The 20,375-nt window shown below is 35.5% G+C and overlaps 1 protein-coding gene and 2 long non-coding RNA genes across 4 annotated transcripts in view; 2 read left to right on the top strand and 1 right to left on the bottom strand.

Annotated features, from left to right (window-relative positions):
- Positions 1-20,375, bottom strand: part of LOC125664485 (uncharacterized) — a 299,224-nt gene that overhangs the window by 172,802 nt on the left and 106,047 nt on the right. The window lies entirely within an intron of this gene.
- Positions 458-2,462, top strand: LOC130050868 (uncharacterized). Its single transcript, XR_008799218.1, has 3 exons — positions 458-743; positions 1,665-1,769; positions 2,181-2,462. It is a non-coding gene; the product is annotated as an uncharacterized LOC130050868 (long non-coding RNA).
- LOC125675356 (uncharacterized) lies at positions 13,933-17,002 on the top strand. Its single transcript, XR_008799201.1, has 4 exons — positions 13,933-14,099; positions 14,378-14,605; positions 16,253-16,430; positions 16,820-17,002. It is a non-coding gene; the product is annotated as an uncharacterized LOC125675356 (long non-coding RNA).

The raw sequence follows: 20,375 nt of genomic DNA, 5'->3' as shown, positions 1-20,375 counted from the left end.
CTTAATTCGGAGGGGGGAAGGGGTGTTAAAAACTTACTACCAAAGATAATTTTTTATACAAATTCTCCATGAATACATGCATATATGTTTGCAGTTCTGTCTTTACCCTAAATACCACTATAAATGAAAATGGAAGAAAGCAGTCTCCCCAATTTCTTTATTTGCGTATGTTATAAACGATGGAATTATTACCGTTGCCCCCCCCCCCCCCCCCGAACAAAAGAAGAAAAGACCCTCCCCCCTCATGACACGACAATAAGACTAAATATCAGTTAAACTACAATCTAAATCTATAAATGACTTTAACTTCCTGAGCTTTTCACTATTTCACAATCATCGCCGGTATGAGAATACTTAATTGAATTTTCTAATTTGCATTGATGATACATGTCTATTACAGTATATAGAAAATGACTATAACTTTGTCAGATTTATTTCCGGTTTCCTTCACTGCGGAATTTGACCTCACCTCTAACCTTTTAATGAATCTCACTATAGGGTCGGAAAGTCTCGTCATGTGACTCGCGAGAAATAACGTGAAACCGTACTTCCGGGCAGTTGTCAGGATGGCATTATCAATAATGTACTAGGCTCGCTACGTTCAAAACCACATAGACCTTACTACAAAAAGCGAGAGAGCGGTGGATAACAACTGGGTTTAGAAAATGTGTTCTAGATAGAGCTCTGAGTTATTACAGCGGTTGTTCAAGCGTCAATACGAGACATTTTCCAACAAAGTACAGGTATTTTTACATTATAGTGTTGTCTGCATCATATGCACTGTACAGTCGTTTGCATCATATACACCCATACATCTATATCTCAGAGTTTAGTTCAAGATATCGAAAGTCCTCGATCAAACTCTCAGCAATATATGCGTAGTTCTGATTAGACTGATTCTTGATAGATGTTGTGGTACCCCCCCGTAATAACCTGCATCGAGTGAAAACGCTAGAACACTAGAAAAGAATAAAACTTGTTCCTGTTGTGTATAACATGAATATATATAGCCCTATTTTATTCTATGATTTTGAACGTTTTACAGTTTCATTTAGAAATTTATCTAAATTATTTCGTAAAGATATTTCTATAAACTGAAGACAGAACTTTTTACTGCCACCAATCATATCAGTGACGTATGGAAGTCCCACGAGTCAGTTTTGTTTCCACTATGTAGCTGCAGTAATTTATAATATTATAGTATATACATTTGGTATGTAAAACTGCATACAGGAACAGATCCAGAAATTCGGGGGGGGGGGGGGGGGGGCTTTAAATCCGCGACTGGCATCTAAGATTGTTTTTATTTATCTGAATTTCAGCTGAGTTATTACTAATCCAGTAGTCAACAAACATTTTAGTGTGCAATTCTATATATACTAGTATTGCAGACCCAGGAATTCAAATAAGGGGGGGGGGGATATCATGTGGTGGAGATCTATCTCCCCTTAAATTCGCCACTGTCATATTTCATGGATTGTAGATATAAATACATGTATATCTTATGAATTTTGATTTATCTGAATTTCAGTTGAATTGATAGAACATGTTATATGTCTATTATGAAATATTGACTAGTCCAGATAGTCAATTTGCATTTTAGTGTGCATAATCTACATGTTTTGTGTGACAATGACTACAATGTTAATTTGTTAATCTTTTAGATATAAAAGGGCAAACAACACAGCTGGATAAAGCATTATTAAGTCTGCACCTCGTATAGCTATGACAATGAGAGAAATGTATCCACCCAGGCAATCAGAATATAGGTAACTCACCAGAGCTCTTTATGCTCGTGAAGCTATCAATATTAAATGATATTCATTCTGTAATGAATACTTGTATACGTGTAAATTCAGGTGATCCAAAAATATGAAGGTTCACCAAAAATGAACGCATCTCCAGACAATATAGAAATTTTAAAAATGTCCTTTCTCTGCAACAGCAAAGAATGCCTGTGCAAACATATAGGGATTTTTTACTACATAAATGCAGATATCATTATAAAGCTTTTCTTTACAAATTCTATCATACAGCGGTATAAGTAAATAAACTTTATTATGGTATAAGAAAATGTTGAATGTCCAAATAAGAATTATCTAGCATTGGTATTTTTATGAAAGAATATAGACATAGTGGATGTCAGTCTTTCTTAATATATTTTTTGGTAAAATTTTCAGAGTGCAACCCAGAAGGCACCACTTGTGATTTCATAGTTTGAAGACCAATGAACATGGAAGTGATTCTCATCCTTCGAGATGAATTATGGGAATTATACTTGGCATAAATGATTGAGCCTTTGTGCCCTCTCTGCAATAACCAACTAGACAGACTTGTGAAAATTCAAATGTCTTCCATTAGTTTTATTTTGTTTTTGCTCCAACTGATCAGTGTAAAGATGTGCATGAATCACCTTTGTAACAATTTCTTTGACTAGCAACCTTAAATAAATGTTCACTTTATCATTGACTTGAATGCATTTAATACAACTTGACAATGCAGAATAATGTAAGAAGTTGTACATTTATACTATCTAAGTCCAAAGGTAAGATTTGATAAATTGTGAAATTCATATCAGCTATTTCCTTCAGTAGAGGATTTGCAAATGTACAAGAGTCACACAGAGTTGAAAATCTTAGTGGACAGATATATATGTCTGTATTGTGAAGGTATATGATTTAGAATATGGATGTTTTTAATTATTCAGTTGCACACTCCACATGAATTTGACTCTTCCTGGTCTTGTAACAGCTGTGCTTCATCCTTACTGAAATGAGATTTTGATGAAAGAAAAGGTGATATGTTCAATGTCACTCCTGATTAAAGTTTATCAAATATATCAAATCCTTTATTAGCAAGAATCATATATCATATGGCGCAACTTTAGGACTAGGCTATTGCGCATGCGCTAATTCTGACCTTCACCTTCTGCATCCAACATGGCGCAAAGTTTGACAGTCTTTTTCGTAAGTAATATTTATCATTTCGTTAGTGGTTTATTTCACTGAAAGTACATTTTTAAACAAACGGATCATAAATGCCCTTTCAAGATGGATATCCTACAACATTTCTGACCTAAAACACTGCTTTTAAATGCAGTTTCACATACAGAACAAGCATCAGAATTAGTAGGTCGGTTAGCTCTAAGTATAAATTGGTGGTATCGATATGTTAAATGTTTCAGGACAATTTAATTTGCATGGTATTTATTCAAATGGTTTATTACAGGCACTCAATCGTCATGTTTTATTTTAGCAGGTCAAGCTATATCTGTATATTACATTGTGTAGAGTGATAAGTAAGTAAATTTTATTTAAACTCGGCAATGTCTAGATATTTTGGGATCAATTTATTAGTAACTGTTGGTGGTGATCAGGATAATAAAGTTGCGACTCTTGAACATGACTTTGGAAACTCAAATTCTAGAATTCATTTGATTTGGATGGGGGTAGGGGTGGGCATGGCATTATGAAAGAGTGACTGAAACATCAGCATCAGACAATTAGAGAGAACCATTATCATAAGGACTCAAAAGTAATTGTTGCTGAAATTTTTACCATTCTGCATGTAGGAAATTTGACAAGGTGGACAAAACAAAACTGGAACTTAAAGATGATAAATAAGATGGGTATTCCATTTTATTATCAGATATACATGCATGTCTATTCCTTTCAATGTAATGCATAATGCAAGTATGGATAATGTCAACCATACTCTTAAATATACTATAGACAATGGGGAAGGGTATATGAAAAACATTTTCTGTAGTTCAATCATGTTCAGTTTTCATCTAACAGTTTGTTCCAGTTAAATTTTTTCAGTTTGTTTTATTGTAGGTATTTGTGTACTGCCTGTCTATCAATGTAAATGTTTATTGCTTCAAAGATTTCAAGGAGACCATTCTAGCAGTATGTGCTATTAAATTTCAATTTTTTAACTGATTCACAACTGTAACAGGCACCAAGTCAGTCCAGTAGTAGAGTCACAATGGTAGATGATCTTATCCGGCAGTGTCTCATTGCAGAATTGTCAATGAATTCATGATTAGACAGACAACAGTACAGTCAGATTATTTGTTGATTATTAGTATTCTACTAACGTAGTTCCACCTTTCTGTGATGCCAAAAGATTTCACAAAGTCAATGTGATTTGTTTCATTGCTGCAGAATTTCAGTTCAAAATGGGCCGAAACTTTCCTGGTTTCTTGAATGTTTTAATGTTTAAACATGTAAATTTTGAGAAATGTAAAAATAAAACTTGTAAAAACATACATGCATTTAAATGTATATTGGAAACCAGGAAGGTATCAGAGATTATCCTCGACAATTTTGGTGTCTCAGTTTGATCTCTTCTCTGACTGATGAGGCCCAGGGAGACAAACTGACATACATATTCATCAGATTCATTTACCATGAAACTTTGTAGGGCTGTGTAGCCTTGTGATTTTCATACAGACTCACTTTTCAATTATGATAGGGTGTAGAAAACCACAAGATTTCTATGCATTACATAACTTATATACATTACAGAGTTGGTCAATTCTGTAGATCAATAATAGCTATTTAAATCACTTTAAAGGGAATTTATTTAAAACACCTCAATATTAAAATGTAATGAACTTGATTATTGCCAATGAAGTTCTCATAAATATTATCTCTACTATGCCATATGGATTTTGCAATATTTGCAAAATTAGTTTTATTGTTTAATATCATTAACTATGAATTTGTTAAAATGAAAATTGTACACAAAATTAACAAGACCAAATTTCCTTTACAGAGATAAGGTTCCTGAAAAGACGACATATGTACCAAATTGATGCATCAACTCCTGCAAGGAAATTTGTTGGGTTTTGTGAAATAAAAGCGTAATATTTTCTCAAGATTAATGGATGTTTTGAGAAGATTAACACATGTATTCATTATACAGATGTAGTAAACAGTTGTTACTATTGCATACCAGTCAGCATGGACAGAGTTAAAGGTTGCACATGTTCAGTGAAAAGTACATCAAGGAGAATACATTCGGCAGAAATTTATTTTTTTTAATAATATCATATAAAACATTCAGAACAACTGGATCCTGCATGTACATGTGTATTACACTTGTAAGCTGTCTTGGTTACTGGGAGTACAAGACCAATAGTCTGGCAAATGATTTATAACCAGACTTTTAACAGGCACTGTCCCTTGGTACATCCTGTAATCAAGTCAACAAATCATGCTTTCTTCAACTTTTTAAAGTGTTTTTAGCTCACCTGAACCGAAGGTTCAATTGAGCTATTCTGATCACATTTTGTCCGGCGTCCGTCTGTCTGTCCGTCCGTCTGTCTGTCTGTCCATCTGTAAACTTTTCACATTTTCGACTTCTTCTCATGAACCACTGGGCCAATTTCAACCAAACTTGGCCAAAAGCATCCTTGGGTGAAGGGCTTTCAAGTTTATTCAAATGAAGGGCCATGTCCCTTTCAAAGGGGAGATAATCACAAAAATGCAAAAATAAGGTGGGGTCATTTAAAAATCTTCTTCTCAAGAACCACTGGCCCAGAAGAGCTGAAAGTTACCTGAAAGCTTCCTGACATATTGCAGATTCAAGTTTTTTTTCAAATCATGGGCCCCTGGGGTTGGATGGGGCCACAATAGGGGATCAAAGTTTTACATACAAATATATAGGAAAAATCTTTAAAAATCTTCTTCTCAAAAACCACTGAGTCAGCAAAGCTGATTTTTACATGAAAACTTTCTGACATAGTGCAGATTCAAGTTTGTTCAAATCATGGCCCCCGGGGATAAGATGGGGCCCCAAGGGGGGGATCAAAGTTTTACACACAAATATATAGGGAAAAACTTTAAAAATCTTCCTTTCAAGAACCACTAAGCCAGAAAAGCTGATTTTTACATGAAAACTTTCTGACATAGTGCAGATTCAAGTTTGTTCAAATCATGGCCCCCGGGGATAGGATGGGGCCCCAAGGGGGGATCAAAGTTTTGCACACAAATATATAGGGAAAAACTTTAAAAATCTTCTTCTCAAGAAACCACTAAGCCAGAAAAGCTGAGATTTACATGAAAGCTTCCTGACATAATGCAGATTCAAGTTTGTTCAAATCATGGGCCCCTGGGGTTGGATGGGGCCACAATAGGGGATCAAAGTTTTACATACAAATATATAGGAAAAATCTTTAAAAATCTTCTTCTCAAAAACCACTGAGTCATGAAAACTTTCTGACATAGTGCAGATTCAAGTTTGTTCAAATCATGGCCCCCGGGGATAAGATGGGGCCCCAAGGGGGGGGATCAAAGTTTTACACACAAATATATAGGGAAAAACTTTAAAAATCTTCTTTTCAAGAACCACTAAGCCAGAAAAGCTGATTTTTACATGAAAACTTTCTGACATAGTGCAGATTCAAGTTTGTTCAAATCATGGCCCCCAGGGATAGGATGGGGCCCCAAGGGGGGATCAAAGTTTTGCACACAAATATATAGGGAAAAACTTTAAAAATCTTCTTCTCAAGAAACCACTAAGCCAGAAAAGCTGAGATTTACATGAAAGCTTCCTGACATAATGTAGATTCAAGTTTGTTCATATCATGGCCCCTTGGGTTGGATGGGGCCACAATAGGGGATCAAAGTTTTACATACAAATATATAGGAAAAATCTTTAAAAATCTTCTTCTCAAGAACCACTAAGCCAGAAAAGCTGATTTTTACATGAAAACTTTCTGACATAGTGCAGATTCAAGTTTGTTCAAATCATGGACCCCGGGGATAAGATGGGGCCCCAAGGGGGGGGGATCAAAGTTTTACACACAAATATATAGGGAAAAACTTTAAAAATCTTCTTCTCAAGAACCACTAAGCCAGAAAAGCTGAGATTTACATGAAAGCTTCCTGACATAATGCAGATTCAAGTTTGTTCAAATCATGGGCCCCTGGGGTTGGATGGGGCCACAATAGGGGATCAAAGTTTTACATACTAATATATAGGAAAAATCTTTAAAAATCTTCTTCTCAAAAACCACTGAGTCATGAAAACTTTCTGACATAGTGCAGATTCAAGTTTGTTCAAATCATGGCCCCCAGGGATAAGATGGGGCCCCAAGGGGGGGATCAAAGTTTTACACACAAATATTTAGGGAAAAACTTTAAAAATCTTCTTTTCAAGAACCACTAAGCCAGAAAAGCTGATTTTTACATGAAAACTTTCTGACATAGTGCAGATTCAAGTTTGTTCAAATCATGGCCCCCAGGGATAGGATGGGGCCCCAAGGGGGGATCAAAGTTTTGCACACAAATATATAGGGAAAAACTTTAAAAATCTTCTTCTCAAGAAACCACTAAGCCAGAAAAGCTGAGATTTACATGAAAGCTTCCTGACATAATGTAGATTCAAGTTTGTTCATATCATGGCCCCTTGGGTTGGATGGGGCCACAATAGGGGATCAAAGTTTTACATACAAATATATAGGAAAAATCTTTAAAAATCTTCTTCTCAAGAACCACTAAGCCAGAAAAGCTGATTTTTACATGAAAACTTTCTGACATAGTGCAGATTCAAGTTTGTTCAAATCATGGACCCCGGGGATAAGATGGGGCCCCAAGGGGGGGGGGGGATCAAAGTTTTACACACAAATATATAGGGAAAAACTTTAAAAATCTTCTTCTCAAGAACCACTAAGCCAGAAAAGCTGATTTTTACATGAAAACTTTCTGACATAGTGCAGATTCAAGTTTGTTCAAATCATGGCCCCCAGGGATAAGATGGGGCCCCAAGGGGGGGGGGGATCAAAGTTTTACACACAAATATATAGGGAAAAACTTTAAAAATCTTCTTCTCAAGAACCACTAAGCCAGAAAAGCTGAGATTTACATGAAAGCTTCCTGACATAATGCAGATTCCAGTTTGTTCATATCATGGCCCCTTGGGTTGGATGGGGCCACAATAGGGGATCAAAGTTTTACATACAAATATATAGGAAAAATCTTTAAAAATCTTCTTCTCAACAACCACTAAGCCAGAAAAGCTGAGATTTACATGAAAGCTTCCTGACATAATGTAGATTCAAGTTTGTTCATATCATGGCCCCTTGGGTTGGATGGGGCCACAATAGGGGATCAAAGTTTTACATACAAATATATAGGAAAAATCTTTAAAAATCTTCTTCTCAAGAACCGCTAAGCCAGAAAAGCTGATTTTTACATGAAAACTTTCTCACATAGTGCAGATTCAAGTTTGTTCAAATCATGGACCCCGGGGATAAGATGGGGCCCCAAGGGGGGGGGATCAAAGTTTTACACACAAATATATAGGGAAAAACTTTAAAAATCTTCTTCTCAAGAACCACTAAGCCAGAAAAGCTGATTTTTACATGAAAACTTTCTGACATAGTGCAGATTCAAGTTTGTTCAAATCATGGCCCCCAGGGATAAGATGGGGCCCCAAGGGGGGGGGGATCAAAGTTTTACACACAAATATATAGGGAAAAACTTTAAAAATCTTCTTCTCAAGAACCACTAAGCCAGAAAAGCTGATTTTTACATGAAAACTTTCTGACATAGTGCAGATTCAAGTTTGTTCAAATCATGGACCCCGGGGATAAGATGGGGCCCCAAGGGGGGGGGGGATCAAAGTTTTACACACAAATATATAGGGAAAAACTTTAAAAATCTTCTCAAGAACCACTAAGCCAGAAAAGCTGATTTTTACATGAAAACTTTCTGACATAGTGCAGATTCAAGTTTGTTCAAATCATGGCCCCCAGGGGTAAGATGGGGCCCCAAGGGAGGGGGGATCAAAGTTTTACACACAAATATATAGGGATAAACTTTAAAAATCTTCTTCTCAAGAACCACTAAGCCAGAAAAGCTGATTTTTACATGAAAACTTTCTGACATAGTGCAGATTCAAGTTTGTTCAAATCATGGCCCCCAGGGATAGGATGGGGCCCCAAGGGGGGATCAAAGTTTTGCACACAAATATATAGGGAAAAACTTTAAAAATCTTCTTCTCAAGAAACCACTAAGCCAGAAAAGCTGAGATTTACATGAAAGCTTCCTGACATAATGTAGATTCAAGTTTGTTCATATCATGGCCCCTTGGGTTGGATGGGGCCACAATAGGGGATCAAAGTTTTACATACAAATATATAGGAAAATTTTTTAAAATCTTCTTCTCAAGAACCACTAAGCCAGAAAAGCTGATTTTTACATGAAAACTTTCTGACATAGTGCAGATTCAAGTTTGTTCAAATCATGGACCCCGGGGATAAGATGGGGCCCCAAGGGGGGGGATCAAAGTTTTACACACAAATATATAGGGAAAAACTTTAAAAATCTTCTTCTCAAGAACCACTAAGCCAGAAAAGCTGATTTTTACATGAAAACTTTCTGACATAGTGCAGATTCAAGTTTGTTCAAGTCATGGCCCCCAGGGATAAGATGGGGCCCCAAGGGGGGGGGGGGGATCAAAGTTTTACACACAAATATATAGGGAAAAACTTTAAAAATCTTCTTCTCAAGAACCACTAAGCCAGAAAAGCTGATTTTTACATGAAAACTTTCTGACATAGTGCAGATTCAAGTTTGTTCAAATCATGGACCCCGGGGATAAGATGGGGCCCCAAGGGGGGGGGGGATCAAAGTTTTACACACAAATATATAGGGAAAAACTTTAAAAATCTTCTTCTCAAGAACCACTAAGGCAGAAAAGCTGATTTTTACATGAAAACTTTCTGACATAGTGCAGATTCAAGTTTGTTCAAATCATGGCCCCCAGGGATAAGATGGGGCCCCAAGGGGGGGGGATCAAAGTTTTACACACAAATATATAGGGAAAAACTTTAAAAATCTTCTTCTCAAGAACCACTAAGCCAGAAAAGCTGATTTTTACATGAAAACTTTCTGACATAGTGCAGATTCAAGTTTGTTCAAATCATGGACCCCGGGGATAAGATGGGGCCCCAAGGGGGGGGGGGGATCAAAGTTTTACACACAAATATATAGGGAAAAACTTTAAAAATCTTCTTCTCAAGAACCACTAAGCCAGAAAAGCTGAGATTTACATGAAAGCTTCCTGACATAATGCAGATTCCAGTTTGTTCATATCATGGCCCCTTGGGTTGGATGGGGCCACAATAGGGGATCAAAGTTTTACATACAAATATATAGGAAAAATCTTTAAAAATCTTCTTCTCAACAACCACTAAGCCAGAAAAGCTGATTTTTACATGAAAACTTTCTGACATAGTGCAGATTCAAGTTTGTTCAAATCATGGACCCCGGGGATAAGATGGGGCCCCAAGGGGGGGGGGGATCAAAGTTTTACACACAAATATATAGGGAAAAACTTTAAAAATCTTCTTCTCAAGAACCACTAAGCCAGAAAAGCTGATTTTTACATGAAAACTTTCTGACATAGTGCAGATTCAAGTTTGTTCAAATCATGGCCCCCAGGAATAAGATGGGGCCCCAAGGGGGGGGATCAAAGTTTTACACACAAATATATAGGGAAAAACTTTAAAAATCTTCTTCTCAAGAACCACTAAGCCAGAAAAGCTGAGATTTACATGAAAGCTTCCTGACATAATGCAAATTCCAGTTTGTTAAAATCATGAGCTCCGAGGGTTGGATGGGGACACAATAGGGGATCAAAGTTTTACATACAAATATATAGGAAAAATCTTCTTCTCAAGAACCACTGAGCCAGAAAAGCTGATTTTTACATGAAAACGTTTTGACATAGTGCAGATTCAAGTTTCTTCAAATCATGGGCTCCGGGGGTAGGATGGGGCCACAAGGGGGATCAAAGTTTTACATACAAATATATAGTTAAAATCTTTTTCTCAATAACCACTGAGTCAGAAAAGCTGATATTTACAAGAAAACTTTCTGACATAGTGCATATTCAAGTTTGTTCAAATCATGGTCCCCGGGGGGTAGGATGGGGCCACAAGTGGGGGGGGGTCAAAGTTTTACATACAAATATAGAAAAAAGCTTTAAAAGAACCATTGGGCCAAAGAAGTTGACATTTACATGAAAGCTTTCTGACATAGTTTAGATTCAAGTTTGCAAAGGGTAGTTTGGGCCATAATAGGGACCAAGGTTTTACATGCAAATATATATGGAAAGTCTTTAGATATGGGCCAAGGTGACTCAGGTGAGCGATGTGACCCACGGGCCTCTTGTTTTTTATTCATATAGCACAATTATTTTCATTTATATAATTATTTAAACCTTCCTGCTTTAGACATAAAACATTTAGAACAACTGGATCCTGCATGTACATGTGTATTATACTTGCATACTGTATTTACTAAACTCTAATACTGATATTGATTAGAACTTCACATGTATTCACACTACATTATCACTATCCAGTCTCTGAAACTGGCACTGTCCTTAGATGTGTGAAGCAGTTTGGTTATTCTATTGTATATTTCATTATGTTAGTTTAAATTCGGTCTGAAATCAGTATTTCATATATAATCATAGATGTGTGCAAAGTAGTAGTAGATCTGAATGATTGTTATTTATTTATATTGTTATGATTAATTACTAGTTAAACTGTACGTGCCCTTGATTGGTGAATAAACTCATTATTATTATTATAAAGTAAACTACTTGTATTCATTCTTATTCATATTTATTGGTATAAAAATTAAAGTACTATTAGGTCCCCATCACATGGCAGGTGCCCTAGAGTAATCACTCTGGCTTTGTCGTTATGGAGTCACTTGAATCGCTCAAGAGACCTTTTGCTATATGTCTTCACTGCACATAAACATTTAACATTTGAAGCTTCTTCTTTTGAACACCTGAACCAGTTCTAACCAATTTTGGTATAAAGTATAGATGGATAAAGGGGAAGAAAAATTGGGAATATCATTGACCCTGCCTCCCTGGGGGCATGATTGTGGTAAGAAATGAGCCCTCTACCAAAATTGTGAAATTTATAAACCCTAGGTTTAGGACCCCAAGTGGAGCCAAATTGGTCATATATTGAAAATACGTCATATCTTTGAAAAACTTCTTTACTTCTAGAGAGCAAGGTGGCAAAATGTGTGCATGATTATGAGTCATCTACTATAGTTGTGAATTGTTTACTTGAACTATAAGCATATGAGGTATAGTGACTCCTTCCTTCTTGTCCAAAGTAATTATGTCTTGTTTCAATTCATGTTAACTCTGTCTTTTGGGTTTTTCAGCTCACCTGAGTTGAAAGCTCAAGTGAGCTTTTCTGATCGCCTGTTGTCCGTCATCTGTCTGTAAACTTTTTACATTTTTGATTTCTTCTTCAGAACCAATGGGTTAATTTCAACCAAACTTGACCAAAAGCATCCTTGGGTGAAGGGCTTTCAAGTTTGTTCAAATGAAGGGCCATGTTCCTTTCAGAGGGGAGATCACCATAAAAATGCTAAAATAGGGTGGGGTCATTTAAAAATCTTCTTCTCAAGAACCACTGAGCCAGAAAAGCTGATATTTACATGAAAGTTTCCTGACATAGCTCAAATTCAAGTTTGTTAAAATTATGGCCCCCGGGGGTATGATGCGGTCACAATAGGGGATCAAAGTTTTACATAGAAATATATAGGGAAATTCTTTAAAAATCTTCCCAAGAACCATTAGGCCAAAGAAGTTGACATTTAAATGAAAGCATGGCCTCCAGGGGTAGGTTGAGGCCACAATAGGGACTAAGGTTTTACATGGAAATATCTATGGAAAGTCTTCAGATATGGGCCAAGGTGAGCGATGTGGCCCATGGGTGGCTTGCTGTTGGGGCTCTGGATTAGAAATAATTCTATTCTATGACATTCTATAATTTGTAATAATAAAAGACATAAGTTTTAGACTAAATTCTAAGCATAATTATGTATTGAAATCATTGTGTGAATTTCTTCCATTCCTCCAGACACATTTTTTCTTGCTATATATCCTAGATGCATGTGCAATGTGAATTTGCAAGATGTAGTTCAATATAACACATCTTAATCTGTCATTGTTTTCTTACTGAGCAATATAAAGTCATTGTTGAACAGATGAGTATAAAACTATAGGTAAAGAGTACAGGCTATATTGAGATTTCTTTAAAGAATTGTGTATGTACCAGTAGTGTGTCATTGTGATGCACTTTTCTCTGAACAGCTAATCATATGGGCTCCTGTAGTAACACCCCACCCCCACCCCCCACCCCCGCCCACTGCACCGAGTTCCCCAGTGTGTTCTAAGAAACATGATCATTGTTTTAAAACCTATTCAAACGTTGTGAAATATTTTACTAGCATTCTCAATGGTTTAATCCATATGTAAACATTATGAGCATTGTGTGTTCTAATCCGAACACCGACAAATGGAGCATCACTTGAATTAGGTCGCCGCCTCGCCATTTGATTTCTTTGCGCATGACGTCAGCACATATAAACACAAAATTCCATCGTTTAAACGGCGATAGCATCGTATTAATCATGATGTATTTGGAGAATAATCTTCCGATAAATGAATAATCGCGTCTTGGAAGATAGATCCGCGAAATAAAGTTGTAAGAGGTAGGTAAAGCAGCGACACCAGCTGAATTCCCACTTTTCAATATGGAGTCCGCTCTGACTCTCCCCCGCACATGTCAAATATAAAAGCGGGGATAAGAGTCAGAGGAATCTCGGATTATGTGTGTTCGTAATACATCAAGAAATTATATGCTTATCATTAGGCGTTGGTGTAAATTTATTCTCAGTAACCTTACGAGTGTTGTACATTATAATATTTGTGTAAAGCAAATCGTTTTCTGTTTGTAATACGTACTGATGCTCTGACACACGTCGATTAGTCTTTTGTTTACAAAACTGAACAAATTCGAGCTAGATCTTTGTTGTCAATATTCAGTGCATGCGCAATAGCCTAGTCCTAAAGTCTTCACGGTAACTGCGGAGCTGCTGTCAACGCATGCGCATAAATACTTCCGCAGGGCAAATTTCATTTTACAGAAAACGCTGCTTTCGTTTTGATCAACTCATAGATCTTGCAATGGTACGTTGTTGCAGTGTGTACAGATGTTCTAATCGAGACGATGCGAGAGGAAAAGAGAAGGGGAGACGTTTTTTAAGGTGAATTGAAGGATATTAACTTCATTTTCATTCGAAATTCATATCAGAAACGTAGCCACATGAAGGAGGGCTGCATGGTTAAATGATCGCTAAATCAATTTCACTTTGTAAAATCAATCTCAGACGAAATTTTTATAGTTGCCACATAAGTACTGATCTTTACATATGATAAATTCTACGCAGGGGAGGTTGCTTCATATTTTTTATCATATAAACAGTGTATAGCAGTGTATAAATGCATAGCAGATTTTAACTTTGAAAACATATTTAATTTTAAGATTTCCTAAAGATGCACATAAACGTTGAAATTGGTTGAGGCACTGAATCAGGATGGATTTGTACCCATGCTGAATGAACATTCCTATATATCTATGTGTGTTCTGGGCACTTTGTGGTTTGGCACAGTGATGTCAGATCCCTAGAATGAGAATTATTTTCCCACCATGTTCTCACAAGGATATGTCTGTTGATGCATAACCAAGCAACCAGAAGGAATATTCAAAAAGGTAAAAAGTATAGCATTAAAGAAACTAGTCAATTTATAAAAATATTTCATTTGATGGATAATACATGTACATATGCATGTATTTCAAGAATGTCATGATTCAAATTAGCATCTGATTATAATTTAATGATTCTGTACTTTTGTTTATCATAAGACAGTAATTCAAGTAAGTGATTAATTTAGAATTTAAGATGAAGAAGTTCAAATTATTGACTTATTACTTGATTTTTCATTATGCAACACACATATTTTATCTACATATATATATATGTTTATTCACCAATCAAGGGCCCTTGAGAGACATGTACAGTTTAAGTAGCAATTAGTTATAACAATATAAATAAATAACAATCATTCAGAAGTACTAATTCTGTCAGATTTCACTTTTCAAAAAAAAAAAAAAAATTCACATTTCTGCACTGCACATATCATAATTATATATGAAATACTGACCGAAACAAGATTTGAATTAACAAAATAAAATATACAATAATAAATAACCGAATTCAATTGCTTCACACATCTAAGGGCAGTGCCAGTTTCAGAGACAGTGGATAATTATAATGTTATGTGAATACATATGAAATGGTAATCAATATCAGTATAAGAGTTTAGTAAATACAATATGCAAATAGAATAAACATGTAAATGCAGGATCCAGTTGTTCTGAATGTTTTATGCCTACAACTTTTACTATGTATAAACTACCCCAAAATCAGGTGAAATTGTATATTGTTTTAGTCAATTACCTACATTCTTTGAAGAAATATATTTAGAAATTAATTATTATCATATCCATGTATGACTTTTGTATTTATTTGTAATAAAATGTGATCATTTTAAAATTTTACATTATGTCCATTTACATCTACATACAAATATTACCTTTCGAAAAGAAAAAGATGGGGCATATTGTTTTTCATTTGTCGGTCTGTCTGTCAATCTAACGGTCTGTAGACCAAGTCTTATCTGCTCAATATCTCAAAAATCCTTGGCTTGGCAAACATCAAACTTTGTGAACAGGTACATCTTAGAGAGTTGATAACTCTATTAATTTTGAGGTCAGATGGTCAAAGGTCAATCCACTCTGGATATAGGAAGACATTGTCTGCTCAATATCTCAAATTGTTTTGTCACTACAATTAATAAGTAAGTAAGTAAGTAAATGATTTATTATAGTGACATGTGTTTTATACATTACAGAATTGAAAAATACATTAAAAAGAATAATACGAATTTAAACACCCGGCCCAATATGTCACTTTTAACAGAAAAAAACCCATTAAATAATAAATACAGTGGTACATGTATTACGCATGACTTTTACTATTATGGTATATGATAGACTCACTGTCTGTAGGTGTATGCGGAGAACAGGAAATTTGCAGTTTGTCTTGGAAAATTTAATAATAGAAATTTTGTTTTGTCTAAATCTGACATATTGATCACAGTGGGGTTAAATCCGATACTGGTAAAAAAGATTACTCTAAGATTTGAATAAGAGGAACAATGAAGTAAAAGGTGACATTCATCTTCTACACTATCTGAAGAACATGAAGTACAAATATGATATATAACCCTGATAAATTTTGCACCATGTGGGACATACATGTATCTGAAACATATCTTGTTGAATTTATATCTGCAGTAGAGCTACCTGGTGCCTAAGTGTGAAAAGATGGTGTACTGGAGAGGTACTTCTGCTACCCCTGGTGAGAGGGCCCGACCTAAATGTCTGATGTCATTGGAGCATATAGATCAGTTTCTAGCCACATTGATGAGACAGAAAGTTGGATTGTATGTTGAAGATATTGCTGAATGCTTTGGTGTGTGTTTAAATTAGTAGCATTGTCATGGGATTTTTCATTTTTTTAAAACTTTTTTTTTTTTGCAAAAATAATTAGAAAAGTTTCATACTGTACATGTAGGATTTATACATAACGATCATACTGTTCAAAATATGAAATGTTAGGCTCGAGACTTTAGGAAACAGATAAAGTAATTACAATGCATGTTTAGGAGTGTCAGTTGGAACCTATTCAAAGGACCATGTCTGTGTTTTATTGTTTACCAAATTCAGAGTTATTTTAGATTATAAAGAAATATTTGTTTAGAAATCAAGCAGTCTTGTTCATCAAATTCTGTCTTTTTCATTCTTGTAAACAGACTTTTCTTCAGATAAAACCAGATCTTTCATCTTCTTTTTTTTCTACAGGATTCTCAGTCACACCAACTTTCACCTCACTTTCCATAATGTCATGAGCTTTGTCAGTGATATTCCACATCTGAAACATAAACATCCATGAATTATCAATCTTGTGTGCATATGTTTTGCACTTTAAATGATTAAAAGTGTTTGTCATTAAATATGTTTTTGATAAATACATTTAATAATTATTGTATTGACTTTTTTATGTCAGTGATGCTGATTGAAATTCAAAATAATGGTTACCAGTTTTGGGAAACAACTCTTTTAGCAGCTTTCAATGCTGCATGGAGCTAGCCAGATCAAGATTTTTTATTAGGATCTGAGGATGACATATTGTTGATTATTTTCCTCTCCCTGAACTCCACCTCCCATTCATTACTCAGTTTGGTGCATGGCTGCAGGAATGTGCTAGACTATATTGAATCCAAGGAGTTTTAAAAGTTAAATGTACCTGTAAATACCAGTAGAGTTTTAGAACAAAATATATTATAAATATATAGGTTTGTTGATCCAGATCAAAACTTATCTCTTACCCAAAAGGACATTCATAGTATGCATAGCATACTTTTTTCCTCTCTAGTAAACATATGCACACTATACCTGGTTTTCTTCATGGAAGCCAAACAGAATATTCTGTCAGATGTAATCCAAGGATTCATATCTTTAAAAAAAATCATGATTAATAGTCTAATTATAGATGTACACGTGTGTTCTGCTCAAATCCCGATATATATGCGAGTGGTTTGTTTATCTTGTTTTTATTCACTTTACTGTGTTTGGCATTTTCTAGGCTATAATTAATATATACTGGGTATGTCTCTGTATATGTGTATATTAATTTATATATAAGTACACATGTGCAGTGTAGATTATTAGTAGTTCATTTATTAGACATGATTTTGTGTATGTAATCACTAGCTCTATAACATTAAACTAAGGGTGAAATGTTTTCATTGACAAACAGCATTCAAGATCATATAATAAATAATTCTATATTTAAAACATTTATATTGAAAGTTTATTTTTTTCTCTAATTCACTGCGTGAGTCAATGTATATCTTGTTTGCGCTAAAAAAAAAAAAATGGTAGACCTATATGTAAAATTATTATAAAAATATTGATTACTGAAATTGATACCTGTACTGTCATTATTTGTGACAAATCACCAGCTTCAAAGTGTTGTGCCACCTTTTCTAGTCTTCTGTGGTTTTCTATCCGTTCCCCTTCTTCCGTTAGTCTCAAAATCATGTGTCTATAAATTTCTTTAAACGACAATATGAGCGTGGCATTAAACAATAGTGTTAAATATGAAGTACAGTGTGTGTGTGTGGGGGGGGGGGGGGGGTAATTTCCTGAAATATCTGGGATGACTCCTCCACATGCATACATTTTTAACTTTATCTGTATTTCAGCCACAAGAACATTGACGGTTTTCATCTTTTTGTGTTAGAAATCTCCCGGTTTGCCATTTTTGTTGTCAATGTAAACACGGCAATTCCAGTGTATACCTATGGGGTAGCAAGTTCAATGCACAATTTTAAGTATATTTCTAAAAATATATTACTTAATTGTTATAAGAACGCAACATCGGAACCCTAAAATACATATCAAAGATAAAACACATACAATTTGACATAAAAACCATTTATTCTCCTCTCTTGAAATATGTACTTCGTACGATAAAAGGCGTTAGTTAAATATAGGGCTTTCCGAAAACGTGAGTTATCTCTCTTTGTATTCTTACATTTAGTGTGAATATGACAACTTCCGGGTAGTAACACACTCAGACTGCGCATATATTATAAGAGTTATATTAGTATGGGTGTTGTTCAAAATCGTAAACAGTTGAAATCATTTGTACGAGAAAGTAAGAAAATGTTAATGGAAACAAAAACGAATTTCTTGACCGAGTCGGCTGTGATTTTTCGGGGTGGGTGGAAGGGGGTGGTGGTGGTGGTTAAAAACTGGAAATCACGCAGACATTCATTTGTTTACATATGTCTCCAATAACGACTGACATAATTATTTTTTATGAAATCAGAACAGAACTTCTGATTCTCAAGAGATGATGGCATCAACTCAAAGCTCGGGTTTTTAAGGGGATCGACACATGCAAAGATCTTGCATAACATGCCCCCCCCCCCTTTCCAAAAAAAAAATCAATTAAATTAGGAAATCAACGCTCTCATTGTTTTATCAGGGCTAAAAATTTTCCACCACTACCAATCGATTCTTTCAAAAATAAACCAGATTGCAATGTTTGGGTAACTTTCTCCAAAGTACCTGGACGTGTTCATTCTGTGTGCAAATCATTTGTACACTGCAGCATGAGGCTGGAATTGTTTTAAAATATCAACTGATATGTTTAAAATGCAGAAAAATAGGTAATGAAATATTTTTTTTAAAATTAATTTTATTCAATATTGCTCGATTGATATAAATTATTTTTCATAGACCTGTGTGATCCTGGGGGGTGGGTGGGGGGGGGGGGTTGGGTTGCCATATTCTCAAATGTACTCTATAGGGGATGGTGAGTTTAACCCCCGATAGAATGCTTTAAAATTTGACGTCTCTGTATCTTCCCTCTTTTATTCGTTTTAGCCCCTTTGAAATGTAAGTGATTATATATAGGCACGTATCGTGTCATAACAAAAATTGCAATGACAGATTTAGATCCCCCTTTTCACCACAAATTTACAGAATAATTTGAGTAAAACTCCAAATATTTTAGCCCAAATGGCTGTATTTATAGGTACACGCTCTTGCCAACTATAAATTCAGGGCGTTCAATTATAAGTTATTTTATTTTCAAAACAATTGTTGAAAGTAGACATTAACGACAAACTAACAACTCAACTGTATGACAAACGGGATGATTTCAGCTTCTCCATCGTCAACTTCCCACATTTATGTAGCAATATTCCATTATCACCTGCATATGGTGTTCATATATCTCAACTGATTCGATATGCAAGAGCTTGTTCTGGGTATAGTCAGTTTTTAAATCGAGGTAAGCTACTGACAAACAAGTTGATGGTACAGGGATTTCAACAGTCTCGATTGAAGTCAGCATTTCGCAAATTCTATGGTCGTTATAACGATCTAGTTCGTCAATACAACCTCGCATTGGGTCAAATACTGTCTGACGTGTTTCATACCGATTGTTAAGCCGTTCTTGGCACACTGATTTTGACTGCGGATAACTCCGTTTACCTGATCAGGATATGGGGCTCACGGCGGGTGTGACCGGTCAACAGGGGATGCTTACTCCTCCTAGGCACCTGATCCCGCCTCTGGTGTGTCCAGGGGTCCGTGTTTGCCCAACTATCTATTTTGTATTGTTTGTAGGAGTTGTGGGATTGATCACTGTTCGTTATATTCACCTTGCATGTGTAAATGTCAGTTTAAAGATGGTTTCTGACGACGAATTTCTTATGGTTATACTTGTATATGAAACTGTATAAAATTTGTGAGTAAACAGCTGGAAATCTGTCAGTGGACTCTCACTTACAAGTACAGGCTGGTATAAATTTTACTCGCCAATCAAAGAGATGGACATTTT

The sequence above is a fragment of the Ostrea edulis genome, chromosome 1 (assembly GCF_947568905.1).
Source record: "Ostrea edulis chromosome 1, xbOstEdul1.1, whole genome shotgun sequence".
In the NCBI taxonomy this organism is placed as follows: Eukaryota; Metazoa; Mollusca; class Bivalvia; order Ostreida; family Ostreidae; genus Ostrea; species Ostrea edulis.
This window is presented reverse-complemented; position numbering and strand designations above follow the sequence as displayed.